Here is an 11819-nt window from a genome sequence, read left to right as displayed (position 1 = left end):
GAGTATTATCAACTAGTTTGCTGAGCACTTTGCACAAATAGTGCCTTATTCCGTGTTTTTAGAACACTGGCAGTAGTTAAAATCAATTGGTTGGTTCTGCTGTGGTTTCAGTAGCCTTTTCTAGGTCCAAATTCAAGCCTGCTAAAGACAGACCAGTTATTCTCCATTTTCCTGAGTATCAAGTTTTGCTGGATGAAATCTCTGCCTCTGTACTCAGTGGGTGATAGACCTGCTGTTACATGGCTCCCTGAGGAGCTAATGGCACCCAGGCGAAGAGGATGATGCACCCTGTAAACAGTTCAGCTCCTGGGGCAGGCAGGCTTCCCCATGTGGTGGTGTGAAGTGTGTGTTATGGCAGGTGACTGCAGTGACAGGAAATTTCAGAAGCTAAGAAGCTGTGGCATGAAATACTGTGGACAAAAATGTGAGATGGGAATTTGACATGGAGAATAAATAGTTGCCAGGTTTTTCAAATCATACGGGCTTTTTTCAGTCTTTTTTTGTGGTAACATTTGGCTCCATCTTTATGAGATAGTGCTGCTGCAATTTAGCCATTTATTTTTGTCTGCTCTAGAAGTAGATTATCAGAATACATTTGCTTAAATGATTTTTGGTTTGGAGCATAATTTACTTAACATGAGTTGGGTGTTGGAGTCCACCCTCTGAAACTGGTATGTCGTTTTCCTCTCCTGTAATTGGGTTGTCCGTGGATTGTCAGATACAAAGCGAGAGATTAGTTATTACTGGAAGAAGATGACTCAAAGCATTTCAGCAGCAGACAATGAAAGCTCTGTTTCATAATGGGAGTAGAATAAAGTTGCTTTTAAGGCTCCAATCCGTTTCAAATAGGACGTATGAAATGTTCTTTTGTAGTGTAGAAACCTATTCAGGGAGAAGAATTCACACTTGCAGGAGCTTCTAATCAGCTCTGTGTGGGTGCATTTCACATTTAAGAGGTTTGAGAGAGCACAAGTGAAACAACTGGTGTGTATTGCATGTGATTTATCATTATTCATCGAACATGTCAGGGGGTTTGGCATCCACATGGTGTAGGGACCCTGGAGCCACTCCTTGGCGTTAGTCAAATGGCGGTGTGTTAAGTGGGATTTCTTTCAAAGGAGAAGCAATGTCGTAAAATCCAGGAGGAAAAATAGAATTTTGTGTCTTGACTATGGCCTTCTCATTTGCTGTAAATTAGCATTGCCTTTCCCTGAGAATTTCAAGAAAAACGCAGGTGAAAGGGTGCTCCTGTCAGCCATCTTGTGTCCCCTCACTGCTCTCCAACTTCTCTCTGTTGTTACAATCCCGTGTTTTACTTCACGAGATCTATTCCAGTTATACCACGGGAAGCCCCACACATTTGAACAACTTTGCCGTCAGTGCCAGGGGCTGATGGAGCACCTAGGGGCCCAGGGGGCCGCCGAGCGGCCTTTGCCGCCCCCGGCCGGCTGTGGCGCCCGCGGAAATCCAGTCAGGAGGAGGGGCGGCGGCCATGATGCGACACGAGGCGCCGGAGGGGACACGAGATGGAAGCGCGGAAGGTGGCGGAGCTGGAGGCGGTGCTGGAGGCCTGCCGCAGGGAGGAGAAGCTCTCTCCCAGGCCAGGTAGGCCCGGGGGGACCGCAGGAAGAAGCAGGGAGCTGAGGAGGAGGAGGCAGGTGCGGCTGGCCGGGCGGTACGCGCTGCCCCCGGCCTCCCGCCGGGCGGGCAGGGACCGGGCACGGCTGAGGCGAGGCCCGGGGACCCCGGCAGGAGGCGGCGGGGCTGGCGCCCAGCCTGCCGAGAGGGCAAGGAAGGCCTTCTTTCTTCCCTCAGTAACTGAATCAGTAATTGGGGTTTCGTGTTAATCGGCAGTAAATTAAATTAAGTGAAATTCCAGGAGTGTGCCGCTGCCACCAAGAAGCAGCCCGGCAAATGGTTTTAGCCACGGTGACTTTGTGGTGGCTGGGGCTCTGAGGACATTGTCCTGGGCGCTGCTTAAGGGGGGTCTTGGTGCTGCAGAAGGCACCCCTGGGGCTTTTCACTAGGTCGTGTTTTTTCCTCTGACCCTGCTGAAGCACTACATATAGTTAATATGCTCTTGAATTTTATTTTTTTCTTTTGAGTGAACTATAAAACTGGTCCTGACCTTGTATAGTCCTTAAGGATTTTATCACGCTGCTTATAAGAAATGAGGTGCGAACCCTGCTGCCAGGGCAAAGTTTCTGGTGGTTGATGACCGGCTAGGGCTGCGTTTCCAGGGGAGAAGCAATAACTATTGTGGATGCTTTCTCCTTTATCCTGTATTTCGGCAGCGTAGCCTCCTGGATTTATGAGGTCCTTTGGGCAGAGGCTGTTTATTTCCTGTGTTCAACAACATGAACACCTTCAGCACTTTGTGCAAATACATAACTTGCTGTTTAATCCGTGCCGGTTGGATTTCTCGGAGGAATACTCAAACTGTCCCAGGCAGTCAGCTGTCATAACAAAGTGCCAATAAAAGCCCTTTTCCAATCCACCCGATTCCTGTGCTTCTGGACATGGAATAGACATTTGTTATTTTTAGAAGTGGTATTTGCTTTGACTTTTAGAATCAGTGTGCCCTAGGCGCTAATGACCAGGCCTCTCTTGCTGCCTGCAGCCTAATTTTATTTTTTTAGGAAAAGATATTTATCCAGGCTCTAAGATGTTGTCAGAATTGTACCTTAATCAATCAACCACTGTTTGCCCTCAGTCCACCCTCCATGAGCCATTACTTTGCCAGCTATATTAAAGAACCTTTCTCAGTCTGTTATCTGGGAAAGGACAGAGACCTTTGCAGGCTCTTTGTTTCTCTTGATACTAACACATTAATTATTGTCTCTCTCCAGTCCTTGCTGCTGTTTGTAAGACAGTGGCATTAAAGAATCTTTTCTGCTTATTCAGCAAGAGTTCTCATCAGTAGCAATTCATAAACCACTTTATAGTGGGTCACTGTTGCTTAACCATCACTCGAAGCAATGTAAGTGGCACAGAACTTTTAATTGAGGTCTGGTGGTGTCACTGAAATTTTGTTTCGTTGTATAATGGCTGTCTCCATTCCTTTCTGCATTAAGAAAAATAGCAATTATCATGTAGAGAAAGATGCCATATCTATCAAAATTCTGTAAACTAAGCGTATACATTATTTTAAAGGCTGTTTTTTAAAATCTCATGCAATATATTATTGCAATAAATTCTATGCTATCCCCCTTTTTTTTTTTTTTAAGCTTGAACATGCAAGGGCACCACTGTTCATCTTTGCAAGATTCTGCAGAGTACTGTGGGTCAGAACTTCAGGATTCCCGTCAAGCTCTGCCAGTGTTGCACACTTTGAGGTATGAAGTAAATGGAATAAATGTGTTTGAAAATTAGAGGGATGGATGTAAAACATAGTTTCCTTTTTTAGTCCATAGGTAGATAGTGTTGCTTTCAGTTAAACTAGTCTTCATATCTTTCTTGTTAGGTACTATAGTCTGGGCAGCCCATCCATAATTTTGTTGGAATTAAATGGGTTTTTAGACTTCAAGACTTCCATGGTCCCTTATTGCCTCCTTCCCCTTCCTACTACACATCTTGCATGAACTAGCAGAGACTAAATATATAGATGTGCACAGATACATAGGACATGGAAAGATAACAATAATAATACAAATAATAAAAAAGTAAATGGGTTAGATGTGGATTAAAGACAGTACGTCATAAGAATTACCATGAAGACTAGTCCAGTCGTCCATAGCTTTCAGTGTTCAGTTCTTTCAGCAGAACATTTTAAGTCCTGTCAAAATATGTATTGGGACTTTTGTGTGCTCTGGAAATGGGTCTAAAATCATTAAACTGAGCACCAAGGGGCTGAAATAGTGGGGACGCTTCCTCTGACCATCCGCTGTCTGCCTTTGATATGATGACTTTGGAAAAAAGCTCTATCCTCCTGAACCTTCTACAGCTTTGCAAGAAAATAAACATCAGTTTGGGATAAAATGATGACTTGTTTGCCTCTGCTTTGGCAATTTCACTAGGCTGGTAGGTTGTGAACAAGGTAACTGCTGAGAACACCAAAGTGTGTGTTTCATTCTTTTTGTGACGGATGTGAGGCTGAGGGCTGGTTCAGTACAGATAGGAATTTCTGTGTTCAGCTCACAGAGTAGGCTATTACTCACCCAGAGAAAGCTATCTAGAAGGTCCAGTTTAGTTTTCATTCTGACCTATTTTTAGGAGTTATGTGTACTATGTGATTCATCAGTTCTTTTCTGTGACCTGACTGATGTCCTTAAAATGATACTTTGCTTCAGTAGGACTTAGGTACAACAGCGTTCAGCTCTGCGTGTTGTGCTCTCTCGAAAATCCCTTCAGAACGAGATCTCGGCTTTGGTAACTGTGTTTGTACCCATAGATGATGTGCCTTCTTTATGAAAATGCATTTATAGATTGATGCAGTAGTTATCATTTAGTGGGGCTGATGGAACACAGCTTAAAGTCTAAAACCCCAGTTCTTAACTGAAAGTTTTATTCTAGAAATCTGTTCGTAAAGTTTTAGGCTGTTGCTGAATAAGCATGGATACTTGGTTAGCTTATGTTTGTATAGCTCTTGGCATTTACTGCTGCATGGTAAGGGATGGTAAGGGGTGCTAGAGAAGAAGGTTTGCACTGATATTTTTTTTTAATCCTGCTTTGTGTGGAAAAAAAAGAATCAGATTTCAGTGTTTTTGTTAATAGCACCTTATGTATAGCTTAATGACATAACTCTTCATCCCAGATTCCAATTAGATAAAGCACTGATGGATTTCCTCTGCAATGAAAAAATATTACCTTCAGCTTGTCAGTTTCTCTTACTTTTAAATGTCATTTACTCAAAGAAGGTCATGAATTTGCCAAAGAATTAAGCAATTTTCTCAGATCTAAGCTTTAAAATTCTCCATTTTATTGATGCAGAATTAAGTGTAGTTTAAGTGAGGAATTGCAATTGATGGCAGATCATTCTTAGTGGAATGCAGCAGAGTGAGTTGTAACTTAGTTTAAAATGCATCTGTCTGTCTGAGGACCCACAGGAAACTCTGATGTCCCTTAGTGAGGGCACAGGCTGGAAAACTTCAAGATCTGGCTTCTGTTTCTGATTCTGCCAGTGACTCACCTTATCATCTTGGTCAAGTTATTTCAACCCCTTCTGCTTTTGATTTCCCTGCCACTCTTTTGCCTTTTCCATAAAGGGAAAATCTTGAACAGTGCTTGGCACAGTGGGAAGTCCCGCACAGTCATGTCATTAGTGTCGTTGCTGTGTAAATGATATCTTGCTATTCAGTTAAGGTTAGTTTCCTCACCCAGGAAATAGATGCAGGTGTAAAAGAAAAATGTTGCATCTTTACCTTTAACAGAATTTTTCCCTTTCAGTTTATACGTTATTTTTAGCACTTTTGAAGTATTACACTTGTCCTAGAGTGGGAAACAACACAAACACACGAACTAATTATTTTAGTTTCAAAATTTCTCTCTACATTTGTAGATTGGGTTAACAATTATCTTCCTGTTTTGCCTGAATCAATGGTACGAAGTGCACATGAGAGTGGTATGATTCACCTCTATACATGCTTCTAATATTATTCAAAAATAACAGGGATAAATGCTGTCAGTTGAAACTGTAGATTACTGAACATGAATCAGTGATAAAAATGTGCAAATGGACCCGACATCAGTGGTGTAGTTGAAATATTATTTCATGATTGCTTTTAGGGATTTGCAGTATCTGTCCCCCCATCTGTAATAGGTGGCTGTTCATGAATCAAATACAATTGCAGTCAAGAAGTAGCATGCCAGTGGGAGGAAGTGTATGAACATAAATTACATAATTATTTTTCCACTTGCTTTTATGCATTTAATCACAAAAGAGCAGAAGCCTGAGATGCAAAATAAACCTTAAAGGCATAATACTTTGTAAACAACAACAGCACCACAGCAATGCATGCCCCGTAAAATATAAAAATATTAATAAAAGAGTAATAGGGACAATTATTAATATATTTTCCTCATTCATGGTCATTAAGCAATAATACTGGATTAGCTTTTCTAATGCCATGTATGCTTCTATGAAGTCAGTATTTCCTGAAGCAAAAGCTGTAGAGCACTGGGAACATAGCAGGGTGTATGGTATATCTGGTTATCGTTCTTTTATCTTTAAGACAGAAAGGGCTGCAGAAATAATAGGTGACTGTATGGGATGCCTCTGGATCCCCTTGCACAGAAAACATCTGCTCATCTGGTATAGAAAGTGTCACAATCTTGTGGCAGTTGTCACAGCAGTCTGGCTGATCAGTGCTGGTACTCTGAAAGTAGTTTGCTGACCTGCAGAGTAGATTCACTTCACTCAAGCTCCATTCAGAAATGGATTCCTGAGCAGCCTGGAAGAGGAATTTATTTTCTAGTCAGCTGAAAATCAAAACGAAATCCATTCTTCTTGCCAATGATATAGGTAGTGTGTGGCAGGGGCTCCACCATGCCCTGCAAACATCCCTTGGTCTTGCTGGACATCCCAAAAGGGCAGAGAAAGAGCATACAGAAGGTTCATTTAACCACAGATTGATGTTCAGAACATTACAACTCTGTTTCACTTCACTGTACCAGAGCTAGGAACAGGCATAGACCTTGCTTCTCTCCTTTAGGCAATGTCCTTTAAGTGTCCTGTAACAATGCCTTCAACAGTTCATGCTATCCTCTGCAAGAGAGAATCCGCAGGTACAAGATACATGGCTTGTTAATAAAGCTGGCTGAGGAATTAACCTCACTCAAGAAAAAGACCTGGGAATCTTCTTTTTGTTACTTTAATTCTGTATATATCACAAACAAACAAGCCATAATGGGAAAATTATCTTATCAATATACTGTGTCAATGATATGCAGATTAAGGGCAGCTGAATTCCAGCAGAAGCACAAAATGTTGGACAGAGCACTCCTCTACAATTTAATCCTTTAATCCATGTAGTAAATAAAACAAACGGTTTTGATGTGAAACACAATTACTTTGATTATAGCAGCAGAGGGGAATGTTTTTTTCTCCTGCTGCTTTGTGTAGGGTAAATAGGAAAAAGACCGATGGAGGTTTGACGGAATAAGCCTTATAAACATACTCTCCCTGTCCTTTGGACAGACTAATTGCAAAATGAGGGTGGTGTTACTAGCAGAATACAGCATGGCTCAATTTCTTATCATGTATTTCTTGAGTATGATAAGTATCCTTCCAGAAGAGTTTTGTTATTGACATTGGGTGATATTTTCCTGAAGCTTTGCTCTTTGAAGTTTGAACTTGATGACTTAAAGGTTTTGATCTGGTGCATTTCAGTGCTTGCTCTGCAGTCAGACCGACTGCGCATGTGGTATTGTAACAATACCGTGTCCTGTGAGCAGTCACCCACTCCATGTATTTATGGTACAAGTTAAAATATTTGGGGATGAAATTCTGCCACACCAGGTAAATGCAGCTCAGAATGTCAGCAGAAACAAATGAGAAATAGTTGGTGACATCCATGCTTTTCATTAATTAATTCACATTTTATGAAATTTTGTGTTCTGAAACAAATTGCTATTCTTTTTAACCATTTTCAAATGAAAGGTATTCTTATTTTTTGATTAAAAATAATTTATTTTGAAATTACCACCAGTTTCAAACTTTAAATTTATCAATTAACTTAAGTGAATCTGTAATTCAACCAGAAACAAAGCAAATTGCAGTTTTTTGTTGGGGTGTTCTCGGTTTCACAGGCATTCCATTTCACGTCAACCCAATTCCAAACCGTATCATTCTATTTTTGAAAATGCAAACAAATAGAGAAGTCATTTTCTATTACTGGGCTATTGACAGCCTGTATTGGCAGCTGACTTACAGATGATGTTTTAAGGAACCACGAGGTATTCCCACAGGTCTCTGAGCTGCGTTGTGCTTTCCTGCGTTGCCTTGAGGCCACCCACTGAAACACGGCATCGTGACATGATCCTGCTGCAGGGATGGGAGAGCCGATCACCAGGATGTTAGAATAACCCACTGGCTTTAATTCTGAAAGTACAATTGTGCTGTAGATCAAACAATGTTTTTCTAACTTGGATGCATTTAGCAAAGACAGATTGACAGAATTTGAAAAGATTTATCTAGGAAATCATGAATCTTTACATGTACCGAATGCCAGGTAAAAGCTATGTTACGCAGCCCAAGCAGCATTAAGTCAGCTGTCATCCTGCAGCGTGGGGGGGTGTTTGTGTGACTCCTACATACAGAGTGAGAGCTGAGAGAAATTGTGGTGCTGCGTTGTGAGCTGCTTTGTGGCTGTCAATTATTAATGATAACACCAGCTAAAGTTCCTGTAACAGCGTTGGTTTCCGCTGGCTGCAGTACACGAACGTAACGGGTGTAGAAATGGTGGTTTAAATGTGAAGGAGAAGTTAAGTGGCATGGATTATAACAATGTAGTTAAATTGGCATTAAGTGGGGCAGGGCTTTAAACATCTCCCAAGTAAATATTAGCAGGGCTTAGGGAGTGCTGAGTTTAGTTTATCCTTCAAAATCATCTTTTGGCATCTACGTTTTGTTTGCAGTGTGACTCCTTGAGAACTTACTGCTTTTTAATGATCCCTTATTAAATATAGCGATGCAGTTCTGAAGTCATGCTTATTAATTTTAGTCTCTTTTTTTTTTTTTTTTAGAAGGGCTATTGGTCCCCTTGTTTTATTGTCTAATGGCTATGCCTGATTTCTTTCTTGGTTTTGCACCCCAAACCTGTTGTCCTTTCCAGCATTTGGAAGACATTATCCCTGATGGTGTGTGGATCCAGCCGTAGTGGCTGTAGGAAGCTTGTCTGAATTCCAGGTTGTTTGTAATTCCCATTTTCCTGAAGTGTGGTAGAACAGAGTATTTAGTTGTACTTTGATTTTGCATTATCAGTGCCTTGTGATACCTCAAATTGATATGTAAGTGTAGAGCTTAAGCTCTTTGTAAAAGAATTGTCTTTTTCTGTGTTTACATAGTGCCTACCACAATGACGTTCTTACTCATCTCTCTTCTGTACCATCCCAATATAAATAGCGAAGTGATGAGGCATTTTCCTCAGAAATTCAGAGTACATTTTTTGGTTAAAATATAATATTTTTAAGTCTGATTTTTTCCCATCCTACAAGCTATAAATCATACCTGTTTACAGATACGTGTAGAATCTGGTGGGCTAATGATTTGAAAGTGCTATCGCATGAAAACAATGGTGTCTCACAATAGTTGACTCCCTTAGGAAATTACATAGCTATCTGAGTACTCGGGAGGTTTAAAACTGTCAGTGCCTGGTAAAGATGAGTAATAGCAATCCTAGGTGTTCTCAGCCTTGAGTTTTAAAATTGTTTTCAACTCTCAATGAAAATGCCCCTTTCAAGGTGAGATGTGCCACACCAGAAAGGCTGAAAGTTTCCAGGCAATTACACTGGTGAATAAGTGTGTATGAATTCTTGATAACTTCTAAATAAGCTCTTTTAAAATAAATGATGATAGTGTTTAAAAAAAAAAAAAGAGAGAAGACAAGACAAGAGCCTCCAGTAATTTATATATGGCTTGTCTGGACTGGAGGAAATAAAGTATTGAGTAAATCTGTAAGGCTATTCACTGATTGTTGAAATGTATATGTGATTTATTTATCAGTGTTGAATTAACCTTGCCAGTACAGATCCAGTTCTACAAAGGCCATCAGTTATTACGTAACAACATGATCTGATCTCCATCAGGAACATGCCAAGTCCCAGATCCGATTTAAAATTGTGAACTGATGCCATAGGCAGTAGGCCATCCACAGATTATCTCTTGTTAATTTGAGAACATATATAAGCAGCAAGTGTAGCTTCACTTCTAAGTCTCACCTATAGCTCTCTTTGCTGCAGACAACATTGTCTTGTGCAGTAATTTTTTCCACGGTCAGATTGTGACAAGAATTTGGCTACCTGTTCAACTCCTGCAAAATTTATCATCTGGCAGTTTGGGGAGGTTGAAAGGCAGAGAGAAAGCGAGGAGGTTGTTGAAATTGAACAAATGGGGATTCATATTTCAGATGAGAGAGGAATTTGTTCCATGTATGTTGTGATTTTCATACTTCTCTGTTGACAGATGATTGATGTTTGATGGACACCCATATGGCAATATGTGCACATTCAACACAAGTAAGATTTTCTGCCCGTTTCCCTGGCGTTATGGCCCCTGTATAGCACTTGTAAGCAAGAAGGATTTGGGTCATCATGTTACATGGCGTGCTCTTTGTCAGGCAGTCAGTTTCTGTGAGAGGTTGGTTAGAATTACGCACACTCTGAGGAGCACCTGAGCTTTGCCTTCAGTTGCACATAGAGCAACCATTTCAGGCTGGCCCTGCTGTTGAATCACTCAGTAGTGGATACATCTTATCTCTGGTTATTCGTCTCCGTCTTCCTGCTCCCTCCTTCTTGGTCTCTTGTTGCATCACACAAAAGGGCTCAGGACAGAGCCCTGCCACATCACATTTGCTGCACTGAGACCAACTCGGCTGCCGAGAGCCTGCGAGTGGCTGGGGACGTGTCAAGGGAGCGTGAAATGAGGGCTGCTAAAGCCTCCTTATCCTCAACAGCAACTTTGTGTCTCTTAGACCATGAAGCAAGCAGGTACAGGACAGTGCTGTTGCAGGATAACAGGCTTCAGTGCAAGATAACCACCTGGAGGAAGGCTTGCACTCTTAAGGATGGATGGGGCTAAACACAGTGTGCCAGGGATGTTCCCTGCTCTGACCATGGTACTTGTGGCCCAGCTCTGGCTGCACAGCTTGCTTAGAGTTGCTTTGGGGATCAGGATAGGTCTTCTGCGATGAAGACAGGTTTTCCAAAAACAAGCTGTAAGATTTCAGTGCTAGAATGCAAGGATCCCAGTACATAAGAAAACAAACATGCTTCCTTGAAGCTATTGTTTGTAACCACTTCCAAAAATGACCCAGTAAATCCCCGCTTAGCAAATTCCCTTGTGCAAAAGAGAATTTCTACTACTCCAACAATTATTATTTAATGTTAATTTGAATTTTAAATAACCCACTTCCAAAGAAATGTATAAACTTGATTTCAGTTCTTTTGTCTGTCATTATCCTTTAGGAAAATGTTGCATTGTGTGCCTGGAGAAACCAGAAAGCCCTCTTGGCAAACTGCTCGCTATGCCACGGAGGGAAAGGAGATGCATTTAGATGTGTTTAGATGGCAGAAATAAATCTGGGGCTGTTCAGTATCATGTATGGGTTTGTAGACTAAATGGAAAGACTAAATATTGTTCTAACGTTGTAACTCTCTGAGCATAGCAGCTAAAAGAGCTGAAAATACAAATTTCAAGCAACTTAACTTTAGGCAAAGAAGGATTAAAGGAGGTAAAGGAAGTACATACATGGATAACTGGAAGAAAGTAATTCTCAGAATCATCCAGTACAGACAACTGTCAAAGCTATGAGGCTCTACGACTGTTTTTATCTAGCGCTTTATGGCTGTGATCTGGAAAAATGCTTATGCACAAGTATAACAAGGAAGCAATTCCATTGCTTTCAGTGAGTTAGAAACAAATGGGGCAGCCACATGTGAATACGTTTTCAAGCTCAGAGCTATCAGGCTCTCATTCTTTGTGCCCGTTCAAAGCATCCACTGAAGTCAGTGGGAGTTTGGGCCAGTCAGAGATTTCATCTGGAGTTCATTTAGAGCAGTCTCATAGCAGAGCTTGTATTTCCTTTCAGGATGTAAGTCATAAAAGAAGAAAAAATTAGGCAGCTATTTCACCCCTCCACATGGCCTGCTCAAGACAAAACACA

General features: G+C 41.2%; 1 long non-coding RNA gene across 5 annotated transcripts in view; it reads left to right on the top strand.

The window, feature by feature from the left end:
* Positions 1-1495: 1495 nt before the first annotated feature.
* LOC311444935 overlaps positions 1496-11819 on the top strand; it is a 284906-nt gene continuing 274582 nt past the window's right edge. For all 5 annotated transcript variants that reach the window (XR_014698136.1, XR_014698137.1, XR_014698138.1 and 2 more), the window contains exons 1-2: positions 1496-1605; positions 3228-3335. This is a non-coding gene — a long non-coding RNA (uncharacterized lncRNA). The remainder of the gene's footprint in view (positions 1606-3227; positions 3336-11819) is intronic.

Source organism: Aythya ferina (genome assembly GCF_964211825.1).
Source record: "Aythya ferina genome assembly, chromosome: 15".
Taxonomy (NCBI): Eukaryota; Metazoa; Chordata; class Aves; order Anseriformes; family Anatidae; genus Aythya; species Aythya ferina.
Note: the sequence above shows the minus strand (reverse complement) of the source record. Positions and strands in the feature narration are given on the sequence as shown.